At 38.1% G+C, this 27,334-nt stretch overlaps 1 pseudogene; it reads left to right on the forward strand.

The window, feature by feature from the left end:
* The first annotated feature begins 4,184 nt into the window (after positions 1-4,184).
* Positions 4,185-5,137, forward strand: LOC138175328 (small ribosomal subunit protein mS40 pseudogene; annotated as a pseudogene).
* Positions 5,138-27,334: the final 22,197 nt, after the last annotated feature.

Genomic DNA, 27,334 nt, shown 5'->3' on the forward strand with positions numbered 1-27,334 from the left:
TTTTTTTTTTTTTTTTTTTTTTTTTAGTTAGGACCCCTGCTGAGCACTGCCAGAGGCCGGAGCTGCTGGGAGCAGGACTTTCTGCTAAGGACTCCTGCTGAGGACTGCCAGGGGCCGGAGCTGCTGGGAGCGTGCTTCCAGGACGCTGGGTGGTTGCTGTGAGTGGGGAGAGGAGGACCTTTGCCTGAGGTAGCCTGTTCTGTTTTAAAGGCTTGAGAATGTGGGTGCTTTCTACTTTATCTACCTGTGCCAATATCATAACTACTCTGATGGCTTTCACTTTCTGGTTTTGGGACTCAGTCTTTTGGTATCTTAATAAATTTTCTAGTTTATTTCCCCAAATGGCAAACCTGATGTATTTTGTGATGGATAATTATATCAGCATATTTGTAATCTCTATAGGCATTGTGAATATGGCATTGCTGATACAGTTACCCAATATGGTGGTGTTTAATAACCAAGAGTTGTTAATGCTTTGAATGCATTGGATGGTGTAGTGGCAAGCACCCCAAGCGTCCTCAGGGTTGCTGCCAACACAGGTTCTTGGATCTGCTTTTATAAAGGAAAGCAACTCAAAATGGGTTAACAAGCTTACTTTAATCAGTCAAACATGTTTCATTCACCTAGTTCAGGGGGAAAAGGTCAGCACCCTGAACTTCAGATTATACAGACAAAATTATCAAGACAGAAACAGATCAAGTAGATTTCCAAATTGTCCAACCATCTGGGGTTTTTTTTTCAACCATTTTCAACATCTGTGTTTTTCAAAGGCGAGGGGGGGCTCTCAATAATGGCTTCCCAGAATCCAGATCAAATCACAGAACACTTCTCAAAGTGAGCCCCCAAAACAAAGCCTCACATCAGGGCTTATATAGCCTTCTCCTGGCTCAGAGAATGTAACAACCTTTTGGACCCACTGGCCAATCAAAAAGTATCTACTGAAAAACAAGCTCCCTATCCCAGGCTCCAGGTGTACTTTAGCCTAGGGGCAGGGAAGATCTTTAAATTTACATTCCCATTTACAGATGGAGCTAAAGAACAGCTGAAATCAGTTGAAAAATATGTACTAAGTACCTACTGTGTGACAAGGAGGTAAAAGACAATCTCTGCCCTCAAGGAGTTCACAATCTAATTGGGGAGACAAGAAGTAAACACATATATTGAACAACAAAAACAAATATTTCTTGAATTTACCTCACTAGGTGTTACCTTCTCTACATAAGGAAGGACTATGATAATGAACTCTTTGGGACTTCTGAAATGTTTAATGATAATGGAATTTTTTTTTCTTAAATATGTTGCTAAAAATTATATTCCCAGTCTGCAAAGACTAGAAAAGAAACAGTTAAAATCCATCTTCTCTGCAATGGCAGAGAACAACAGGGGAAGGAAATGAAAACCTGATTTCCACTTGATAGCACAAAGAAAAGTAGACTGAGCAGATGGCTGACTCTCAAATAAGGTAGACAAGGGTTCAAGTCCAGTCTCTGATAGGTAAACTTCTTTGTCCCTCAGGCACATTATCAAGTAAAAGTTGAAAGAATTCTGGATTTAGAGTCAGAGTATCTAGACCCCATTATACTTGCTACTCATGGGACTTCAATTCATATGTAAAATAAGAGTGGGCTGAGGCATCTCCAAAGAGCCCTCCTAGCTTCAGGACTAAAAATCCTATGGCCTTGTGATTATAAATTTAAAATGAGTTACCAATCTGTATCAGTGGAAGAGTTTTCCCAGGGGGAATTCCTACATTTTTAAAATCATTGGTCCAGACAAAACAAAACAAAAGTGAAAGAGAAAGGGAATGAATATCTGATCTCGCCTGCTCTTCTCTACCTGAAATATAAATCAAATACAATTGAGTTATTTGATTGAAGCGAGTAAATGTTACATAGACAGGGACCAAAGAAAGTATATGCTCCCTGTCATTCCTCATGAAGGGCGACTAGGTGACACAGTGGATAAGAATGCTGGGTCTGGTGTCAGGAAAACTCATCTTTCTGAATTTGAATCTGGCCTCAGACCCTTATTAGCAGTGTGACCTTGAACAAGTCACTTAACCCTGTTTGCCTAAGTTTCCTCATCTGTAAAATGAACTAGAGAAGGAAATGACAAACCACGCCAGTATCTTTGCCAAGAAAACCTCAAATGGGGTCACAATGAGTTGGACATAACTGAAAACAACTGAACAACAAATTGCTTACTGAAAATTCATTATGACCAGATCTACAAAATACTGTTTCAATAGACCAGAGAGATCAAGCAAATAGAAATAAAGGACCACTAACCATATATAAGGATCCCTGTGAGCTTATATTAACTTAGAAAATCACATATTAATATTAGCCATATTCTATTATATTTCTTACTTATTTTGGTAAATATTTCCCAGTTAGATTTTAATTCAGTCACCCTGCTGTGAGCCATGACACCACTAGTGGTCATGTATTTGACACCTTTGCTCTAGACCACCATCTGTTAGGATGCAAAAATAGCTTCATTACAAAGAACAGTCCATTTCCCTGAAATGGAACTTTATGTGACAACTTGGAATTCTAAAGAGGGTGAGGATATGTTTATAAAGAGAAATGAACTAAGAACTCATGAGCCTGGGTTTGTAAACATCCCTAAAAGCTTGACCAGGTCCTTGACTTTGTGTCCAGTGAAAGAAATAGAGATTTAAGGAAATCCTTAATAATCCTTCTAACAGTTTTTCAGCTGATGCTAAATTTCCTGGAATAAAGGAGTAAGGAAAATGCAGACCAATTTTATCTTGTCTTTGGAGAGAGGTTGCTAAACAGAGAGTGATGATTTGACTTCAGTAGCCAAGAAGACTTAGCTTTGATTTTGTAAACATAGAAGTTGAGCCTCTGCCCAGACCAATGAAGAAGGAAAGAAGCAAAGATGGGAACAAGCCCTCTGAGATAGCAAACTGGGGAGGTACTATTTGAGATCTTTTGTGCTTTCATTGTCTTTGACATCAAGTAAGAGTTGATGTTGCCTGAATCCTTGACATATATAATTATTCACTTTTATAATGTCTTATTTAAAAATATCTTCTAAGGGTGGCTAGGTGGAACAGTGAATAGAGTACTGGCCCTGGAGTCAGGAGGACCTGAATTCAAATCTGGCCTCAGATGCTTAACACTTACTAGCCATGTGAACTTGAGCAAGTTATTTAACCCCAAATGCCCTGCCTTCTCCCCTACAAAAAAAAATTTTTTTATTTAATTAGAAAAAATTTAAAAACCAACATCTTCTACTTGTTTTCCTCATGAGAGCGGATGGGAACCTAGTACAAAACAGGAAATGGCTCTTCTCAAGACTAGTCTTAATTAGAGTACATCTTCCTATTTCTCTAGAAGATGGACAGAAAATGGTGGGGGATGCATAGAGAGGCAAAAATAGCACAAGAATTTGGGTCACAAGATTGGCTTAAGAAGAAGCAACTAGATTTTTAAAAATAGAATAGATGAGGAACTTCCAAAGGAAATCAATTACATTAAAATAAAGATGTATAAACCCACTAAAATCTATCAATGGCCAATTTTAGGTCTATGGACCCTAGCCTTAAGGATCACGTGGAGTAAAAAATCACCTCAAAAGCTACAAGACAGTGCATCAAAAGAAGCAAAAGATCAAGGGAAGACAAAGGTAAACAAAAATTCCCTTAGGGGATTCCTAATAGGATTGGGGGTGAGGTTAATGACAACAAAGGACCATACCATAGGCCAACATTGGTCCCTGCTCAAGCATCACTTAATGGTTACTTTTTGGGTTGAGAGTGAATATAAATAGTAATTGTTTTTCTTTTAATCAGAAACAACCCTGAGGATCTCCCCCTCCCAGTTTGATTTTTTTTTTTAATTAAATGGGCCATCCCTTGGCTCCCTCCTTAAATAGCCCTAACAACTGAATAGGCATTGCCTCAGTCAAAGTGAGAACTCAAGATCTTAGCTTTAAAAGGACCAAGGTCTTCCACTGCATCCTGGACCATCTCTAGTTGTCCTGCCACCAGACCCAGGTGGCTCTGAAGGAGAAAGTGAAGCTGCTGTCTTTACACAACCCTCCCTCACTTTAATTCAATTCACTTGCAAGTCATGGCATCAGCTTTCTGATGTCTTGATCCTCTTTAAGATTGAAAGATGAACCATGCTCCCTTCCTCCCTTAGCCATACACCAATATGGCAACCTCTCTCCTAACTCTTCTGTTTAGACGGCTCTTGGGCCTCACAACTGTCAGAGGGGTCCCCTGGGTGCAGGCTACTCCCCGGGCTCTATGCACCAAAGCTCCCCCTGAGGAAGAATCTTCCATTCCTGTCTCCCTCTATCAGGATGATCCTTGGGAATATCTGGAAACTGAAGAATACCTGGCTCGATACGGCTCCCGCCCAGTCTGGGCTGACTATCGACAAAACCACAAAGGTGGAGTCCCACCACAGTGATTCCATAAGACATGCATTCGAGGGAACAAAGTTGCTGGGAACGCTTGCCCTATTTGCCGTGATCAGAAGCTCCATGTGGACTTTAGAAATGTGAAGCTCTTGGAACAGTTTGTGTGTGCTCACACAGGTGTCATCTTCCATGTCCCATACACAGGTGTCTGTATGAAGAAGCATAAGAAGCTGACAGAGGCTATTCTGAAGGCCACAGACCATGGTTTTCTCAGTTACCACATCCCACTGGTACAGCCATGGAATACTGATTTCAGCAACTCCCATGGAGCTATGGGCTGTACCCCAGTGGCTCCTGCCCTAGCTGCAGGTACCTCCTGGTATCCATGGCACAATTGGCAGCAGCCACCCGAGAGAGAGCTGGCCCATCTTCGAAGGCTATATCGAGGCCACCTTAAGGAAGAGAGTGGACCCCCAACAGAAACGATGCCCATACTTGCATCTCAAACTAATGTCCTCCCTGAGGAAGAGGAATCTACAAGGGTCCCCTAGAAAGGAAGTGGTGGATATAGTCTGTGGTGCTCCAGAGCTTAAGGATGGATGTTAGAAAGTCCTGATGCCTAAATTGAACTGATTTTTATCCCCACCCTTTTTAGAAATGGGTAGTATAATGGCAAGCTCTGACCTAGAGGAAAAGAGAAAACAGGGAGAAGGTAATATGAAGCATTGTCTGAATAAATGTTTTTGGTCAACTTTATTTTGTGCTGCTTCCCCCACCCCATATTTTTAAGTTTCAGGGGTAGGGGGTGCCTAACTTGTCAAGTCAACCCTTTATAATAAAAATTCTTTTATTAAAAAAAAAAAAGACGAACCACACACAACTGGTCCGTCCATGGACTAATGCCAAGAGGGAAGGGCTCAGTTTAAACATTTGGGACTAAACCTAACAAGAGGGACTGGGAAGAAAAGTCTGTCCAAATCAGAAAAACCTTAAAGGTCACTTATACACAACTTATTGACTGACCAAGACTGCAAGGAGAAAAGCCCACAGGTCACTTTTGTCCAGCTTGGCTGTCATTCTATTTGGTGACTATACAATGGAGAGAGAACCATAGAACACCATGCCATATAAGACAATATCTAAAGGGAAGGGCCCAAAGGTCATTTTATCCTCGTTCAACTTTCACCTCATTCATGACTGTCACAAAAAAAGAAAGGTCCAGAAACTACTATCAGTTGCATTTTCTGGTTTCTCTATTCCAGGCTAAAGACGGATTCCTAGATGACTCATAACAAATGTACACTTTGACCCTAGGAACCAATAAACATGAAAGTAACTGCAGCAATTACAGAGCCAAGAGAAGTTCAGAAGAAACAATTAATGGGGAAGGAAGAGAGGTAGAACCTTTATCTACTATCCCAAATGGGGCAAAATAAGCAAAAGCAAGACAATTCTTAACACAATGAAGAAATACTGTGGGTTAAGGACAAAACTTCTGAAGATGAGAATAATTCCATATTAACACAGTGTAATCTCAGAAAACCTAAAACCAAAACCTAAAAGAAATGAAGAAAAAAGATAAAGAGAGAAGTAATGGAATGAGTGCTATTGAAGGACTTAGAAAGATAATCAGCAGCTTAGATGAGAAATTGGACAACCTTACCAACAGTAGTGAATGCTCTGAAAAACAAAATGAAGAAACAAAAGTTCAATAAAATATCCAGAAAACTTGTGTGGGGGGGGGGGGGGAAAGAGCAAAAAACCACAAAACTGGAAGAAAATGTGCAATATCTCTTATCAAAAACAACTGACCTGGAAAATAAAATTAGAAGACACAGTTTAAGAATAATTGAGTTCCTCAAAATGTATGATGGAACAAAAGATAAAGCATATTTCAACAACTATGGGAACCTAAATGAACACAGATACAGTGTGGATAGCATTGAACCTAGAATCAAATAATATGGGTTCAAATCCTGTATCCCTCACCCTTCCTCTGCTAACTAGATGTGTAACTTTAAGCAAATCACTTGAATTTTGGTATCCTTATGTGTAAAATGAGGGACTGGAAGAGAGGATCTCTAAAATCCTGGATAGAATATCATCCTCTTGAAAGAAGCGTGTTGGGGGCATCTGGGTGGCACAGTGAATAGAGTACCGGCCCTGGAGTCAGGAGTGCCTGAGTTCAAATCCAACCTCAGACACTTAACACTTACTTACTAGTCATGTGACCTTGGGCAAGTCATTTAACCCCAACTGCCCTTCAAAAGCAAGAAGAAGAAGAAGATATTTTAATATACTTAATGACTTCTAAGTATCCTTGTTGAGAAAATTAGAACTAGGTAAAATCTTTAAAATGCAATTGAAAGAAATTAAATAAACCTAGAAAGATAAATAAGTATGCACATATTTAAAGGGCTAAATGATTAATAAAATTGTACATATTGAAAGGTGGGAAAAAAAGACTCCTCGTTTCAGAATCCGAAGCATAGTGGCCAATGAAGAATCAAAGAAAGACAAACTCAAAGTCTTGGATGGGGCAGAGGCAGAAACAAAGGATAAGAGAAAAAATAGAATGAGACAAGATGAAATGAATAAAGAAATACACTAAGGAAAAAATGGTAAGGAGAGAAAAACTTACTCTCACAATTGGGATGCCATAGTAGAATGTTAGTCAAGCATGGGGGTGAGGTTGGAGGGCAAAGGAATCTGATGAACCTCATTTTATTAGAACTAGGCAATGAAAGTTGGTGGAAAAGAATATAGTATAAAATACAATAACATAAACAGGGATATGGGGAAGGGAAGTGGTTAAGAGAGGGAAAAGAATTGGAGGAAGGAAAGTTATAAGCAAAACAAACTGTCTACAGAGAGAGCTGATTACAAAAAAAGAGAGACAGAGAAGCAGAAAAAGATTTGGGATCTGGGAGAAGAGAGATCAAGATCAGACTGTTCCAGGCATAGATAACTAGTATTAATTTCATTTCTGGGGCAGCTAGGTGGCACAGTGGACAAAAGTCAGGAAGACTCATCTTCACAAGTTCAAATCTGATCCCAGATACTTACTAGCTATATGACCCTAGACACTTCATTTAATCTTGTTTGAATTAGTTTGCTCATCTGTAAAAGGATCTATTATCTTTGCCAAGAAAACCCCAAATGGAGTCATGAAGAGGAAGACATGACTAAACAAAAAAATTTCATTCCTTCCCTCATCCCTACTTTTTTTTCCTTGAAGGAGTGGAAAGATGGGCAAAGTGAAGATTATATTAATAGATGATGGAGAAAAAACAAACCTAACAATTATAAACCTCAAACATGAATGTTATAAACTTGCTCATAAAAATGGAACAGGGTGGAAGAATGGGTCAGAAAGCAGTACTTAAATACAAAGAAACAAGAGTTTAAGTAAACAGAAGACATTACTTTAGTATACTATGCCTCAGCTGAAAGCAGTGGGCATCATGATTTCTGAAAAGTAAACAGTATAAATAGACATGGGTAATAGAGATTAAAAAGAAAAACTACATTCTGCTTAAAAATGCTACTGCTAATGAGACAATACCAATATTAAATATATTATTATATATTATATATAATGCATAATATAGTATTGAAATACACACAAAAAACTGGTATACAGTAGAAAATCATTATTAGGGATCTCAGTGCTATCCCTTTGAGAGCTAGACTAATATAACAAAAAGATAATGAAGAAAGATGTTAAGGATCCTAATAGAATACTAGAAAAATTTTATGTGATAAATCTTTGGTGATTACTAAACAGAAATTATGAGGTATGTATGTTTTTAAAGTTTTAAATGACACTTTTATAGAAATTAACTAGATATTAGGATATAAAAATCATATAAACAATGAGAAAAAGGCAGAAATATTAAACATTCTTTACAGATAATAAAAAAGCTAAATTGATAAGGGAAGTTTTTAAAAAGATTTAAAACTAAATGGAAACAAATATCCTAAAGAATAAGTACAAAGTACTAATAATAGAAATAATACTAATTATATTAAAGAAAACATTAACAATCAGATAACATTTGGAATAATGGGGCCAAAGAAGTCTCTAAACACATCACATTAAAAAAAAAAGGACATGAAGAAGACAATGAATGGAGAATGTAACAAAAACCCTAAAAATCTACTAATTAATAACTCAAAAGCAAAAAATCCAGAAATTCTGAAAATAAAAAATACCCCAAAAATTGAGAAAAAGAACAAAATAAATTATTAGCTAATGTGAGTCATACATATATCACAAACACACACACAAAGGGAAAGGAAAAACCACATTAAAAATCAAATTTGAAAGAGGAAACTGAAAAAAGAAAATCAAGGAAAATTTAAGACACTATTTTACCTAAGTCTATGCTCCCCAAACTGAATGAATATTTATAAAAATAGAAAATGCCAGATTAATACCAGGCTGATTTCAGAAATAGAAATTAGAGGAGAAGCCAAGATGGTGGACTATAGGCTGGGACCCAACTGAACTTTCCCAATATTCCCCTCCAACAACTTTAAAATAACACTTCAAATAAGGTTTTGGAGCAGCAGAGCCACAGAAGGTCACAGGGAGACATTTTTCCTGCTCTTAAGCTGGAAATATATGAAAATAATATATGATCCCAGATGATTCCAAAGAACTCATGGTGAAACTTGGGAGGTTCACAGGAAAAGTCTATAATGACAGGGTAGGCACAAGCCTGAAGTATGGCAGCAGTACCAATAGTGGGCCTTGGAGGCAGTCATGACAGCAGCAGCTTCAGAAGCTCTCAGCCCAGAAAAAGTAAGGGAGTCAGGCAATTAGTCAGAAAGAGATCACAAGGGACCCTTTGCTGCACTGGGCACAGCTGGAATTAATTGGCAATTCAACTTCTCATAAGCCATTCTGGGTCATGGTTCTAGAATGGAGTAGAGATCTTGTGATCAGTCATAAGGGAGCAGGGCCAAGAAAGCATTAGTACTTGTGGTTGCAGGAAAGCAGGGGCCCTTTCTGCCTAAAGACCAGAGCACAGACAAAGAAAACAGTGACCACATATTTCCCAGGATAACGCCACCTTGGAAGCATAGAACACTTGCAGAACCCCAGAACTAGCTCTCAAAACAGCAACACAAAAAAGCCTCAAGCTTGGTATAGTGCCTCTCCATCCCCAGGTGAACAGAGTCCAACTTTAAAATAAAGTTTAAAGTTGAGAAATAGGCTGGGAAAATGAGCAATCAACAAAAAAAGAACTTGACTATAAAATGCCATTATGGAGGTAGGGAAGACCAAGACACAAATGTAGAAGAAAATAACATGAAAACAGCTACAAGCAAAACTTCAAAGGAAAATGCTAATTGCATCCAAGGCCAAAAAATTTCTTGGAAGAGTTAAAGAAAGAGATGAGAGTAGTAGAAAAAATAAATGGAAAAAGAAATGACAGTATGCAAGAAAACAATGAAAAGAGAATTAACTATGGTTTAAAAAAGGCAGAAAAATTCACTGAAGAAAAGAACTCCTTAGAAAATAGAATTATCCAAATTGTCCAAAAAAGAAAATAATTCCTTAAAAATTAGAATTGGGAAGGCAGAAGCTAATGACTTTATGAGCTGTCAGGAAACAGTAAAACAAAAATCAAAAGAATTAAAAAATAGAAGAAAGGGTGAAATATCTCACTGGAAAAATACTGACCTGGAAAATAGATCCAGGATAACTTAAGAATTATTGGGCTACCTAAAATCCAGGACAAAAAAAAAAGTGCCTGGACACCATATTTCAAGAAATCAAGGAAAACTACACTAATATTTTAGATCCAGAAGGTGAAACAGAAATTGAAAGAATCCACCTATCACCTCCTTAAAGAGATCCCAAAATGAAAATTCCCAGGAGTCTTTTAGCCAAATTCCAGAGCTCCCAGGTCAAGAAGAAAATATTGCAATCAGTCAGAAAGGAACAACTCAAATATCATTGAGTAAGAGTCAGAATCACACAAGATTTAGTAGCTCCCACATTAAAGGATCAAAAGGCTTGGAATATGATACTCCAGAGAACAAAATATAACCTAGTAAAATTGAGGGATGGAGGGAAATGCATGGTTAGGAATCATAACTGTTAATGTGAATGGAATGAACTAACCCATAGAACAGAAGTGGGTAACAGAATGGATTGGAAACCAGAATCCAATAATATGTTGTATACAAATTTGGCACAGAAATATACAGAGTTAAAATAACGGACTAGAGCAGGGTCTGTTATGCTTCAGCTGAAGTGAAGGGGGTAGGAGTGGCAATTATGATCTCAGACAAAACAAATGAAAAATTAGATCTTGTCAACAAAGATTATCAGAAAAAATACATTTTGCTAAAACTTAGCACAAATGTCATAATATGAAAAAATTTCATAATAAGCTTCTTTGATAACGGCCTCATTTCTCAAATGTATAGGAAACTGTATAAAATTTATAAGAATATCAGTCATTCCCCAATTGATAAATAGTCAAGGATATGAAGAGAAAGTTTTCAGATGAAGAAATAAAATAAAAATTGTCATATTAAAAAATGCTCTAAATCTCTATTGATTAGAGAAATGCAAATTAAAGCAATTCTGAGGTACCACCTCACACCTATCAGAAATGACAAATGCTAGAAGGGATGAGGGGAAATGGGTACATTAATGAATTGTTGGTAGACTAATGAACTGATTCAATGAACAATCTGGGACTATGCCCAAGGGGTTATAAAACTGTGCATACCCTTTGATCCAGCAATACCACTACCAAGTGTATCCCAAACAGATCAGAGAGAAAAAAGGATGTACATGAACAAAAATATTTATAGCAGTTCTTTTTGTGGTGGCAAAGAATCAGAAATTGAGGGGATGCTCATAACCTGGGAATTGTCTGAACAAGTTGTGGCATATGATTATGATGGAACAGTATTGTGCTATAAGAAATGGCCAGGACAGTAGTTTCAGAAAAAAAAATGTGGCAATACATATATGAACTAATGCCAAGTAAAGTGAGAACTAGGTGATTACTGTGTACAGTAACAGCAATGTTGTAATGATGATCAACCGTGAAAAACTTGGGTACTCTGATCAATACAGTGATCCCTGACAATTCCAAAGAACTCATGATGAAAAACATGCAATTTGTCTCCAGAGAGAAAACTGATGAACTCTGAGGGCAAATTGAAGTATAAGTTTCTTTATTTTCTTTTGCTTTTTTAAAAAATATGGTTAATATGAAAATATGTCTTACATGACTTCAAATGTATAATTGATATCATATTGTTTGCCTTCTCAGTGGGTGGTAGAAGGGTAAGGAGTGAGAAAATATGGAACTCAAATCTTTAAAGAATGTTAAAAATAAATAGTGTATATTTTAAATAAACTCTTAAAAGAAATAGAAATTAAATAAACCAAAAGTGAAATTTCCCATTCCCTTTCCTTAACCAAAAAACAATAAATACCAGACCCAGATGAACTTACAAATGACCTGTACATTTAAAGACCAACTAGCCTCTAACACTGATTTTAATGCTGTCATACTTAATAGCTATGTGACCGTAGACAAGTTAATTAATCTCTTTGAGCCTCTCTTTTTTCAACTCTGACCCCTGGAATCCATAGAGGCCTATAAGCCTCTGGTAGGTGCCACTTCTTACACACTAAGCTGCTCCTGATTTGTCCCTCCTGTCAAGTTGTTAATGTGCCATTCCCCAAAATACAACAGAAAATACATATTTTTTTTATTTAATTAGTTGTGTGTGCATTGTCTCTGCTGCCACAGAAAAGTATAAACCTCTTAAAGGAAGGGACTTCTAGTGTCCTAAAGTATGAGCATATAAGCCCTGGTCCTTTCTGGTAGACAACCCCCTTGCAAAAAAAAAAACCTTCAAAACCTGGGACTTCTGATGTATCCCTTTGTGCTTCCTTCTGCCCCTATTACAACCCACTTTGTCAAAGAGGATTGACCAGTGAACAGAAAAAACTGTCCACTTGATACCCTACAGTAGCCCTGTGGCTTGGTAGAGCGACAGCTCTCCCACAGGCTTCTTATAAAGGATGCACAGGCTCTTACCCTCCCCTCTGTTTTGGCAGCTGCTCATAAAAGAGCAGAGGGAACATGTGTTTGTCTAGGTGAACCTGCAACTGAGTCTCAAAGACCCAGCTACCTCTTCTGCTTTGTGTTTCTTTCCCTTAACACAGGTTAATAATAACAAACTAAATATCAATGCAGAGACCCAGGATTCAAGCCTTGGCAGTTATCTCATAGACTTGAAAGGTGTGAAGTCATAGATAGATTCAAGTGACTGGTAGTAATAGGTGCTTCATGCAAGGTACTCCAACAAGAGAAGCATCAGCCCAAGTCACATCCTAGCCTGACAGAAGTTACAGACCTTGAAGGAATTGCTTAGACAGTGCAGGAGCCAAGGTGAAGGTTAGATGATTGTTCAGCAAAAATAGAAAATATTTTGTTTTGATGTTTTAAATCTCACTCTCCTAGGAGAGTATAAGAATTACACATTACTGCATCATGTAATATTTGTCATTGAACATAGGCAGGGCTTTTAAAGTTTAAGCAATTCTGTTCTAAGACAGGAAAAAATAACTATTCAATACCTGATTTACTTTGTACATCAAGTACCTTTCTAGAAGAGAGCCTGATAATCTCTTCTGAGGAGATTGTAGACGAGAGTCACACCTAAACTTTACATCATTTTCCCCCAAAGCTCCAGGCTGGTTATCAATAGGCATTTATTAAGCACTTTGGTGATACATGTGAAGGTAAAAATAAAGTCTCTCCCTCCAAGGAATGTACATGAGACAGGGAGATAATATAGAATAGTACTGAGTCTGGAATCAGAAAAACTTGAGTTCAAATATGACCTCAGACACTAGCTGCTTAACCCTGATAAAGTAGGTTTGCCTCCATTTCCTCAACTACAAAGTGGGAATAATAATAGCACCTACCTTGCAGGCTTATTGTGGAGGTCCAAATGAAATAATTTTTGTAATGGTATGGAGCACAGTAGTCAAATGGTTTTGTTGTTCAGTTGTGTTGGACTCTTTATGACTCCATTTGCAGTTTTTGTGGCAAAGATACTGGAATAGAAACCAAGGCAAATGACTTGTCCAGGGTCACATGGCTAGTAAGTGTCTAAGGCCAGTTTTTAATTCAGGAAGATGAGTCTTCCTGACTCTAGGACTGATGCTCTATCCACTGTGCCACCTAGCTACCCTATATTGTAGGTTCTATATAAATGCTTACTCACTTTCCTTTATATTCTAATAGGGGAAGAAAACCCATAAAAAGGATCTAGAAAAGGGCAGACAGGAACATGGTGGCAAAGTCTGGAGAATGAAGAACTTGTCAATGGGATAAGGGTGCCACAGGGGCAGAAGGAGAAATTGTTTGAGTCATGGTGGTAAAGTCCAGCAAATGCAGGGTGACTGAACTGGACCATTCCTCAAAATGGACAAACTAAGAAGAACCCACCAATGGAAGAAGGGTGCAGCAGAGGCAGAGAGAGATGGCAGATGAGCCATAAAGGTGTAATAATAATCAAAGACAGATCAATAAAAGCCTGAGTCCTTTTTTTTTAACTCCCCCAAAACTGAACCTGGTATGTTTAAGCCCAGAACTGGTGATACCTTAGTAGGAAAGGACACCTCCAAATTATACACATACACACATGTGCTTAATAAAGGCATAAAAATTTTAATTAAATCTCTGAGATGTGGATAATACCTGTAGTATTGACCTTGAGGGTTTTTATGAGGTTCAAGTAAGATAACATATAATAAAGCATTTTTCAAAGACAAAAATACTACATAAATGTAACTGAGCATTATTTGGATAGATTTCTAATCCCACTGATTAGATTATTAACTCCTTGAGGGCAAGAACTGTGTAGTATTTCACTTTCATAACCCTAACACCAATGGCAAGTGCCTAGACTATATTAAGGAGGAACTTAACAATGGTTAATTTCATTTATTCCAATGGAGAAATTATTCTATTTTATGTTGCTGATAATTTTGTGCCCCTTTCTTAAAGTTTTTTTTCCTTTTCTTCTAGTTTTATCTTCAAATGTTTTCCATTCTTTCTAATATTTATTGATATCTTTTGTTCTTATATCACTTTTATTTCCAAATATTGTCACCCCCTCACTTTTTTCCAATGCAAGAAATATAAGATAAAAAAGAGAAAGCAATTCAGCAAGTCTAACAGTATACACAATATCCTACACTCACTGTCCTAAACCTCCACAGAGTTGGGAGAGAGGTACCTCTTCCCCCTCTTTTCTTCAAGAATAAGTTTGATTACCATATTTACACAAAATTCATTGGTAGTTTTTGTTACTTCCCTTTACATTGTTGTAGTATATATATTATTTTCCTGGTTCTGCTGACCTCATTTTGCTTCACTCCATGTTACTATGTCTTGTAATGATATAAATATTAAGAAAGTATTTACACATCTTCAGCTCTACCCTAAAGGCTACTTAGTCTTTCCAACAGTCCTTCATGGAATCCTATGTATCTTTGCCACTCTTAATTACAAAATGAGTTCTTTAGAACAGAGACTATTTTGCTTCTTTATTCATACCCTCAGTGCTTAGCACACTTCTTGACACATATTAAGTACATAATAGGAGCAGCTAGATGGTAAAGTGATTAGAGTACTAGACCTGGAATCAGGAAGACTCATCTTTGTGAGTTCAAATATGGCCTCAGACACTTACTAGCTGTGTGACCACAGGCAAGTCACTTAACCTTGTTTGCCTCAGTTTCCTCATCTGTAAAATGAGCTGGAGAAGGGAACAGCAAACCATTCCAATGTCTTTGCCAAGAAAACCCCAAAATCACAAAGAGTCAGACACAATGGAAAAATGACAAACACTTAATAAATCCTTTTCCATTCTATTGAGAGGCAAGATGTAATACTAAAAGGTTTAAAAAAAACTGCCATACAAGATCAATTTAACATTTGATAATATATGAATGAGTGAAAGGATAAATCTCGGCAAACTTTTCTTCTGTCACCCACTATGAGAGCTAAGTAGCAGAAAGTTCAGTTTTAAAACATAAAAATGTGTTGAGGTCTAATTCTATAAGAATTGGAAGCTTTAAAAAAAAGAATTTTTCTGCAGAAACTTTTCTTACTAAGGAAGAAATCCATAGAACTACACAAAATTATTTATTTTTTCTTTCCTTGAGGGAAGAAAAAATTCTACAGTTTATTTTCTTTCCTTGAAATGAATAAGCATCAAATCCTAAAGAGGTCCCAGATTACACAGAGCTGCCTGTGGTTTTAAGGCAAGTTTCCAAAGTTTTATAAAAGTCACTCCAAGGCCATATCAACAATGATGAAGTCAACAATAATTTGGCCCTGCTGAAATTTAGTTCTGGAGGATTTTCCCACCTTCTTTCTATGACCATTGGTGAAACTTCGTGTGTGGTTATATCTCGGCAGATGCCCTGGGACCCCTTTTGTTCTTTCTAGATCAGAAGCAATCTTTACAATGTACACTTTTTTGCTTTATGAACATTTATTTCCAATGGAAATACTATTGAGGCAGGTAGGTGGCACAGTGGATAGAATGCTGAATCTGGTGTCACAAAGACCTGAGTTCAGGGGCGGCTAGGTGGCACAGTGAATAGAGCACTGGCCCTGGAGTCAGGAGGACCTGAATTCAAATCCAGACTCAGACACTTAACACAAAAACTAGCCATGTGACCCTGGGCAAGTCACTTAACCCCAATTACCCTCCAAAAGGCAAAAAAAAAAAAAAAGACCTGAGTTCAAATCTAGCTTCAGGCACTTACTAACTTTGGGACTCCAGGCAAATCACTTAACCTATCTTGCCTCAGTTTTCTCATCTGCAAAATGGGGGGTGGAGTGGGGCATGCAAAATAACAACACCTACATCCCAGAATGGTTTTGAGGAACAAATAGGAAAATATTTGTAAAATGCTTTGCAAACTTTAAGGTGTTATATAAATGTTAGCTATTATTAGCTATTACCACACTATTCATGCCTGTGATTTCCCTATATAGGGAACTCCCTGGGAGGAAATTCCCTCCATCAACGCAGATCATAAACTGTTCTGCCATTTGTAATCTTAGAGAGTTGCCTGGGACACTGAGAGGTTAAGTGATTTGCACAGGGCCAAATAACTAGTATGTGTCAGAGATAGGACCCGAATGCAGATATTTGCTGAATTAATTTCCTTGTCTATCATTTCAACCTGATTCTTTATACTACAGGGAAATCTTTTTTATCCAATCCCCATCTTTCAAGGACCCTGCCCTCTTAAATCTTTTGCAAGACTAGATGGCTACGAATTTAAATGCAAAGAAAAGCATCCCAAATTAAAAATCCTTTGAAAAAAACCATTATCAGTTCAGGTTTCCTACTCTGATTAATAACTATTAACAAAGAGAATACATACACTCCATTGGCTCAAACTGCTAGAACATATTTCAGTTTTTAAATTGTCCACAAAATTTTTTTTAAACACTACCACAAAATTTTTGATGGGATAATTCATCTAAGGAACTCCCAGAGTAGAAATTCCTTCCACTCATCTGCAATTTATAAAACTTCCTGGAGAACAAATGGGTTAAGTAACTGAAGTAGGCTTTGAGCCCAAGTTTTCCTGACTTGAAGGCTAGCTCTCTATCCACTATACAAAGCTCTAAGTTTTCTTTGCTTTAGTAAAACTACCAAATGAAAGAGGAAAGTCTGGGCCTTCAAATGCTTTAGTTACACTGTATATTTTTAAAATATATACGGAAGGGAAGTTAACATTCCATGCTTCATACAAGACAGAGAAAATTACTCAAGTACCTATGTACTGAAGCTGGGTGAAGCTTGTGCTAGATACAAAAATTTATCTCTAAAGGATGACCCAGTTAGTGAAATTATTTTCTTTCCACAGGACTCATATTTTCATGATCTTATGTGGGTCAGAACTGAGGATTAACTAGGAATTTGCAAGGGAAAGTAGGGAAGCAGTTGTTGAAGTCTGTTAGCATCAACTTTTTTCTGTTATTATGTATAATTACACTCAACCACCAGGCCAGAGTCAAAGCAAATACAAGCAAAATGATTGAAATTCAGAAAGAAATCAAGCTGATGGCCAAACTGCCTTCTTCTAAAATCGTTAAGGCTCTCAGAAAAGGTAAATTTCTGGAGGGCAGGGAGTATCTTTTTTCTCTTTTTGTATTCCTAGTACCTAGTACCAGTACTTGGTGCCCAATAAATGGTTACTGATTGACTTTTACATTTGAAGACACTGTTCTGAAAAAGGTTACATAGACTTCAGACTGCCATGTTACAAAAAATGTTTGGATTCATGACCAAAAAAAAAGTTTAAGAACCACTGTCATAAAACTATATATTTTTAAAAACCCACTGTTATAAGTTACAGAGCTGTTGATTCTCCCTCAGGGTAGGGTTTCCATATCAAGACTTCCCCACATTGATGATACCCCAGGTCGATACCCTACCATTTCTTCACCCCTCACAGTGTTTTCATTACATTAGGTGCTCAATAAATAGTGGTTGAAAGGAATGAGAACAAGGAATGGACAGTGGCAGCATACTAATCAGTCAAATTTGCCTGAAAGAGGAGTGGGTTGATAGAAAATGAGTTAACAAATCCAGGTAGGCACCTGGACTGAAAAATTCACCTTGGGTGATTAGGTTCCAAAGGTTAGAGAGAACAAGCCAAAAAAGTAAACACTAGTCATGATTATTGTCTTCCCTTTGCAGGGTTTTGTGTCTCTGGTCTGAGTATTTATGCCTGAAAGGGGGAAGGGCTGCCATGATTTACCACTAAGCTTACCAAGTGTGGTCACCCTTTTCCACAAGGTGGCAGAAAGAACACACACATAGAAAAACCTGAAGCCATGGAAAGTTTTCATCTTCTAAGTAAGTCCTTGGATTTTAAAATGACAACAACAAAATTTTTTTTAAATAGCAACTTTACTCTTCAAAGACCTCACCTACACTACATTCTGTCATTCTGTTTATATAAATACCCTGTTTTACCTGACAAGGAGAGAAATTCTTTACTAAAAAGAACACAGAGGGAAGGAAGGAAGGAAGGAAGGAAGGAAGGAAGGAAGGAAGGAAGGAAGGAAGGAAGGAAGGAAGGAAGGAAGGGAGAAAAAGAAAGAAGTTACCAATAAATTACCAACACCAATTATCAAAAAGAGATTACTAATAAAGAGATTACCCTCATTAGTCAGCAAAGACTGCAATTGCACAATTCTTTATGTCATCATTGAGTTATACTAGCAAATAACCATGACATTTTCCAACTTCAAATACATTCATTAATCAAAGTTCTCACTAATCTTCCACAAGTCAATTCCACCTTATAGTAATAAATCATGCTTTTCAAATACCTACAATGAATTTATGATAAATTTACAATTCATAATCACTCTATCATAATCCTACTCAGGTACCTTGTTGGGTTGTAGAGCCCACCCTGGGCTCTATCTTCTGGAAGGGAATGTTATAGTGGTTCAAATTCTAATTTCTTACCTCAAATTCTAACTAGACTTCTCAAATTCTAACTCTTTACCAAACTACAAATGCTTGGAGAGTAGGAAACTGAACCTATGTATCAAAAAACCATAGATGTAGAGTTACAAGAGACCTCAGAAGTCATCTGGTCAAACCCCCTTATTTTATAGATGAGAAATCTGAGGCCCAGAGAGGTTGTCATTTATTCAAAGTCACGCAGGTAGTCAGTAGCAGACCCTGGACTGAATCCAGATTCTTTAAAGCCAAACCAAGCATGCTTCCCACTGCCCTGTCCTCTGAGGAATTAGAATTAGGAATGTAAATTTATAAGGAGAAATGGTTTAATTCTTTTGACTTGTATCCTCAGCACTCGTTCAAGTCAATAAATATTTATTAAGCACCTACTATGTGACCAACACTCTGCTAAGTGTGGGGGATACAGAAAGAGGTAAACGGTGGTTCCTGCATTCAAACAACTGACCATGCAATAGCTGCTGATTAACTGACTGATGAACGTCCTACCTTCAGAGTTGCGTCAGCAATAGGTGATCATTTATAAAGGAAATAGTGCTTGTTTGTGAGTCAGAGGACTTAGATTTGAATCCTAGCTCTGCAATTTACTGCTTGTGTGACCTTGGAAAGTTACCCACCTGCTCTTCCCCTGTAAAACAAGGGAGTTGGGTTAAATGATCCCTAAGGTATCTTTCAGCTCTTCATCTATGATCCTATGAACTCATTAACCTATTAACAAAAAAGGCGGCTCATCATTTGTCATTGGTGGGAGAAATTAATTCTAGCTGTTGTGAAGTAAATCACTAGTCTTGTAGTGTTATCCAAATAGATGTTAACATTTGACAGAAAGTTGAATCTTAGGGCAGCTAGGTGGAGCAGTGAATAGAGCACTGGCCCTGGAGTCAGGAGGACCTGAGTTCAAATCCGACCTCAGACACTTGACACACCTACTAGCCATGTGACTTTGGGCAAGTCACTTAACCCCAATTGCCCTCCAAAAAGAAAAAAAAAAGAAAGTTAAATCCTAGAATACCATACAATGTTATTGTTGTTGTTCAGTTGTGTTCAACTCTTTATGACCCCATGGATTTATCCACAAGGTTTTCTTGGTAAAGATACTGGTGTGGTTTGCCATTCCTTTCTCCAGTCCATTTTACAAATGAGGAACTCCAGCAAACAGGGGATTAAGGCAAATGGGAGTTGCAGAAGGCATTAATGGCTAAAATACTGAATTATCAATAAGCATTTATTATTTTCTTTGTGTCAGGCACCATACTAAGCTCTGTCAATACAAAGAAAGAATAAAAAATGTGGTGCTTGCCCTCAAGAAACTTTCACTCTAATGGGCAAAGACAAAGTGAATAATGCAGGTGCTCTGTCTTCTGAACCTCAAATGTACACTTTTTTTTTCCTCTCCCCACCCCTTTCTCTGGGAGTTAGACCTTGAGTCCTCTTCCTCCTGCTCCCCCCATCAAAACTTACCCTCTAGTAAGACCTAATTAATAATCATTCAAAAGTTTAGCAAGATTCCTAGACCTGCTTTACCTCTCCGTGGAATATTTGCATTTTAAACCTCCTCTCTAATTATGGAAAGTTCTCATCTTCTAAATGAGGAATTTCAGGTATCAGTAAGTATATTAGCAGTATTTGGGAAATAGGGCCCATTTCTACCCTGGTTCCATGAGCAACTTTTTTTTTTTTTAATTCTGGAAGAATTACAAATTTCCCCAGGGACCCTTCTTATTTTTGCAAGCTAAACCCCAAACCTCTTTTCCTGCTGCTTCACCCTGCTCCCCACACATTCAGTTCTTACAGCCAGGAGCTCCTTGCCTGCTTTATTAAGAAAAGACCATTATTTTTAGCAAAGAATAAAGAATGAGCAGCCTGTCTCCAGTGCTGTACCTGGGGGTTACACAGATGCTTTGGGGGTTACTTTGATAATGAGGACATATCATTACACACTAGAGGGTGCTATTGCCACTCTGTCTGATGAATTATTGGGACATGTAGAAGAGGGAAGTTAATACACTAAGAAACAGGAAATGCCAAACCTGAAACATATCACCAGCCTCCTGGATGCTGAGAGATAGTTCTAGGTGGGATTGTGTTTTGGGATATTTATATAGAAATTCTTAAACTCTCGATTCTTTGCTCCCATTACACTATATCTGCACCAGGGAACATTACAGCCTTAGACCAGAGACATTCCACTCCCATCTCACCTCCTTAACCACACCCAACCACACCCCAAAAAAGAGTAGCCTAAATGCAACAGATATTGAAGTCTAAAGACTTTTGGGGTGGGGGGAGTTGCTCTAAGGTCGATTACACTTTAGGAAGAAGGCAGCCCCCAAGATCCACTAATCATAATCATCACCATGACTGGGCTTAAATAATTTAATCACGAGGAGGAGAAAATTCTGTTTGGACAATCAAATGACAAACATCATCAGGAAGAATTAGCCCCATCAAATGTAGGCAGTAAAGCTGGGAAACGCTTGATTTTTGTCCTCAGATTTTCAGATATATATTTTTTTTCAGAGTTACAACTTTCCCTGTGTGTTGTCTTCTTTCCATAGAATGTAAAGTCTTTGAGGGCAAAGCACCATGGGCCAGAGCTTTGGCAATGAAACCTCCCCATATATACCTGGAATTCAATTCTCTGTCTCTGCCCCTGCCTCTGTCTCTCTCTCCCCCTCTCTTTTTCTCCCTCCCCCACCTCCACACAGCTTGTAGCTTGCCTATGAAATGGTCGTGGCAGCAGTTAACTCAGTTTGAATGATTGATTGAATGGGGGTGAAGGGAAAAGCCATCTACAAGAGTTCTTAATCTGGGGTCCAGGTGAACTTGGTTTCTTCAAAATATATATGGTAATGGTATTTCAATAGAATTGCTTCCCTTTGTAGTCCTGTATGTTTTATTTCATACATTTAAAAACATTGTTCTGAGAAAGGGGTCTATAAGTTTCACCAGACTGCCAAAGGGGGCTATGATACCCCCCCCAAAACTAAAAGTCCTGCTCTAAAACATCAAAAGACCTTTTCTGTTTTTGAAGCCAAGTATGTACTAAATGGCTTTTAGACCAAAGAAAATCCTACTTTAAAAAAAAAAAAAGGTAAATCTATAGGGAAAAGGCCTCCAAAAAGCACCTCTCACCTCACAGCAAAAAAGCAGTAAACATTCCCACGAGCAGAACCAGTCTGCCTGGAGAACAACACACTGGTGTTAATCCAAGAAGAAACAAACTGGGGTTTAGCACCCTTTGTTGGTGTGATTTGGGCAATCCTCACAAATGCTAATGAGCAACAGCTCCCTAATGCTAATGAGAAGAAAATGCTTCCTCTGCCTTCCCCAGCAGCTCAGCCCAGAAAGCCACTGCAGTCTGAAGAGAAGAGTGGAGAGGACCTTTGAGGTCAGCTGGACCAGCCTTCTCCTCTCACACAGATGAGGCCCAGAAGGAATTGAGCATGGACCTAGCTCGGTGTGTATTTCTGCTGTGTCAGGCCCAAGAGAAAAGAATCTGACTCCATTTTGGCTTCATCTGCACAGGAAGAAATCCTGTGACCAGCGAGACAAATGCTGAATCAGACATTAAGAAGGATGGCAATGAATCCTGGGGACATATGGGTAATGCTTACTGCCTCCAGACTTGCAAGTCTGGACTTCTATCCACCCTCCCCACCCCCCATCCCCCAGCTCTATCCCTACCCCACCCCCACCCCTGTAGAGCTCAAGATCATAGGATCAAAGATTTAGGGCTAGAAGGAAACTTTACAGGTCACTTAATCTAAGTCCCTCATTTTACAGAGGAAGAAACTGAGGCAAGGAGAGGTTAAATGACTTTCCTAAGGTCATTTAGGTTTTTTAGGAGTAAAACTAGAGTCAATGCCCATGACTGCAAATCCAATGATCTTTTCACTTTACCACAGGTTGGGAAAAAGGCCAGAGGTGGGTCTCCTAACTGGATTTATCTGAAGGGTATAAATTGTGCACTTAAAAACAAATAGAGGGGAGGGCAGGTGGCTCAGCTAATAAGAGCACCGGCCCCAGTGTCAGGATGACCTGGGGATCGAATCTGGGCTCAGACACTTAGCACCACACCCAGAAATAACTGGCTGTGGAACCTTGAGCAAGTTAACCCCAATTGCTTAAAAAAAAAAAAAAACAGATAGAATCTGCCTTCAAATAAGTGTGATAGTTTGACTTTCCTGCAACCTGAACTTTCCCCAAAGTCCAACCTTCCCTCAGTCCCAACATGTGGATTACTGCTTTCCCCACCCCCAACCTGGGCCACACCAGCCCTGCAGCTTAAATAGCTGTTAATGAGTGGAGATCACTACCTTATCCCCACCTCTCTGCTCTGGCTCTATGTGGCCAGGCCTGGCTCGGATAGGCCCAGCTACAGCAATCTCCATACAAAGGGATCTGTGCTTGGAGGTTAGTCATTCAGAGGTCTGATATGCAGGAAATATAGGGAATTGATACCCATATATGAGAACAAGGGCCTTTTCTTAATAAATGATTGACAAAGGGCTATGAAGAGACAATTCTCAAAATAAAGGCTGCCTACAACCATATGGGGGAAAATGCTCCAAATCACCAATAAAGAGAAATGCAAATTAAAATGGCTCTGAGGTTCCGCTTTACATCCAGTAGTAAATCGAGAAAGATGACCAAAAAGAAAGAAAGAAAGAAAATTACAATTGTTGGAGAGAAAATAGGCATATTAATGAGCTAAGGTGGAACTGTGAATTGATCCAGCTGTTCTGGACAGCAATTTAGAATTGCACCCCCAAATGATCCTTTTAGCCAGCTACATACACTACCTATGAAGAGGCCTGAGCTCAAAGAGATCAAAGAAAAACTACTCATATGTACAAAAATACTTATAGACGTACTTTTTATTATAGCAAAACACTGGAGACAAAACGAGTACTAAAATGTCTGGACAAAGAATGGTATATAAACATAGTAGAATAATTTTGTGATATAAGAAATAGGAAAGAAACGGATCCAGAGAAAACTAAGGGAACCTATGAAGAATGAAATGAGCAAAACTAGGAGAATGATTTATACAATGACTACAACATTGTAAAGGAAACATTGAGTTAAGAAATAGAATCAATGAAATGACCACTCAGGACTTCAAACAAATGATTCTACTGGCTTCTTGGCAAAGAGGTGATGGGCTACAGGTGAAGAATGGGGCATGTGTTTTCAAATATGTCTAATATATGGAATTGTTTTGACTGACCTTATTATTTATTTATTATTATTTGTTAGAGGGAAAGCTTTTATTAATGGAGGGGAAAGGAGAGAGAAATGATAGTGATATCCTAAAAAAAAAAAAAACACATCAGTGGAAAATCTTTTTTAATACACACCAAAAAAAAAAGAGCCAAAGGAAATCCAGATAGGAACACAAATGATCAGGGAAGTTGGAATTAACTTGCTAAGCTTTATGCATGTCTTAAAAACAAACAAGTTATACATAATAGACTCACAATGTCATGTTCAATTCTATTTTTCTATTTTCTGTATAAGGAAATGTTGATGTTTGTCAAATTCACAATAACATTTAGAATGAAAAGAAGCTACAATAATATATATTACAGCGAATAAATTTCAATCTAAAAGGAGAAGCTTTATCTAGAATTGCAAATGTCAAAACTGAAAGAGTATCATACTAGAACCACAGTTTGAACTCATCAGACCTCTAGATGGACTCTGAACATGAGTTTCCCCCCTTGACTTTGGGCTAAACCAAATTTTCCTGGTAAAGATAAGGGCAGACTTATAAAGAGCTTTGAAATGAGAAATGGAGGGGGGAGGGGCAGGTAAAGAGTATCTCAATATCTCTGAGACCAGTAGCTGGTTTTGCTAAGAACTGAGTCAAAAGACTATGATGAAAGGATCAGATAAGAGCTCCTATCTTTAATCTGTGCACAGATTTATAATGTGACACTTTGCCCAAGAGTTCCAGGCATGGTGCTGAGTGTAACATTAAAATGAAAGCAGGAAGAGACAAGGTTGATCACAAAGGTCAAAGAGAGCTTTAAGAAGCTGAAAAAAAAGTCTGAGATTCATACCAATTCACAAGTAAGGTGAAACTAGGCTAGATCCATTCAAAACTTTAGAAATATCCCTGTTTTGTTCTTTTGAGAAGTATATGTTACATGGGGCAAAGTCATCTGCTAATGAATATAAATATATACTTATAGACAGATGTGTGTATGTATATATTTCAAGAGAGCTTCTATTTTCATGTAGCCTCCATATTCATATGTATATATGTGTATTTTTCTTTTTAACATCAACATCTGCAAGGAACAGAAAAACAAGATTGTATATGAAACCACAAGTCTCCATTACATACAGCTTGGGGCTTTCTAAGTTCATAACAGATAAATTCAGTATATTGGTTCCTAAGCTGTCTTGTTTTCCCTGGGAACCTCCTTCTAAGAATCCATCCATATTGAGATGTGCCCTTCTGTTTTTTGTTCTCCACAACCTATACTTCAGGATAATTTGTTGTTGTTGTTAATTACATTATATTCTCTTGGCTTAGACTTCCTCTTGATCATAGTACAAAGTAAGAGGAACTAAGCTTAGGGCCAGATAAACCTTACTGTGTTCTGTCACTTCCTAGATGGGGTGACCTTGAGAAAATTACTTGACCTTTCCAAGTCTACTTTCTCATATGTAAAATGGGGAAAATCATATTTGCACTATCTATTTCACAGGGTTATGTAGAGGAAAAGTGTGATATGTAAATCATAAAGTGCCATAGGAATGCATTATTCCATGTAAATTTATGTGTAGTTGACAGAAATCACCCCACCTTACTAACGTTAGACCAAGGGGTCTACCATGGTTAAATCCTTTCCCCATTCTTTTGTTCATCCTATTTCCCCTGCTACTTTAATTCTTTAATGGAATTCATGATCTGGGTGACATAGATACTCTCTACTCCATTGCAGCTCATAAACCATTCCTATTCTCTCTTATCTGTGTCTTTTTTTTTTTTTAGTCCTCCACAAAGGAGCTTTTGTGGTCAGTTCTTTGTGACCCCATTTGGGAGTATTCTTGACAAAGAAACTAGAGTGGTTTGCATTTCCTTCTCCAACTCGTTTTACAGATGAGGAAACTGGGCAAACAGGGTTAAGTGACTTGCCCAGGGTCTCACAACAAGTATCTGAGGCCAGATTTAAACTCAGAAAGATGAGTCTTCCTAACTTCCAGCCTGGTACTTTATCCACTCTACCACCTAAATGCCCTTATAGGGGAACTAGATAATATGTGATTGATGGAGAGATCACAAGACCACTTAACACAAACCCTGTTTAGCCTCACAGGACCCAAATGGGGACTCAAGATGTTCACATGGGCTCCCCAGTTAATCCAGTCCACAATGACCTTCTTTTTTTCTATCCTACAAATTGTCTGTATCACCCATTCAGTATTTAATTGTTTACTGTCTTGTTATTTAACCTTCATGTGTGTGTGTGTGTGTGTGTGTGTGTGTGTGTGCATGTATCTCGTCATTCAATTTAGAGTCTAATCCAAGTGTGGAAAAACTGAAACCTCGAGCCCACATGTGGCCCTCTAGGTCCTCAAGTGCAACCCTTTGACTGAATCCAAATTTCACAGAACAAATCCCCTTAATAAAAGGATTTGTTCTTTAAAACTTGGACTTGGTCAAAGGCTTCACCCAAAGATCTAGAGGGCCACACGTGTCCTCGAAGCCACAGGTTCCCCACCCCTGTATCCATATCTGGAAGGAAAGAAAGCATAATATAGTGAAAAGAAGAGTGAATAGAGAATTAAGAAATCTGGATTCTGTTCCCACCTCTACCACCAGCTGCACGGAGACCTTAAGGAGAATCCTATCACCTCTCCAGGCCCTGCAGTTTCTTTGATCAGAGAAAGGAGGGGATTAGGATGTAGCTTAGTATGGTTGATAGTTAACTGGATTTAAAGTCAGAAGACCTGGGTTTAATTCCTGAATGTGTCATTTACTAAGAATATTATCTCATTTGAGATGGGAGAATGTTCTCTCTAAGGAACATCAAATAGGCCAATTTAGATGGAATGTAGATGGCATAAATGGGAATAATAAGTAATAAGTGTGGAAAGTAGGCTGGAGTCACATGAAGGGTTTAATGCCCAACAGAGGAGTCTGTATTTTATTCTAGAGGAAATAGGGATTCACAGAAATTTTTGAGTAGGAGAATGATCTACACTTTAGAAATATCACTTTGGCATAAAAATGATATTTGAATACATGGGAGAAAAAAAGAGCCTAAGATTGTAGGTGCTCATGCTGGGGGGTTGGGAGATGGATAGGGGTCTAGCAAAGAAGACTGAGAAGCAATTAGAC

This window comes from Petaurus breviceps, unplaced genomic scaffold (assembly GCF_028583685.1).
Source record: "Petaurus breviceps papuanus isolate PSGF00001 unplaced genomic scaffold, PetGlider_PUasm1.0 77, whole genome shotgun sequence".
Lineage (NCBI taxonomy): Eukaryota > Metazoa > Chordata > Mammalia > Diprotodontia > Petauridae > Petaurus > Petaurus breviceps.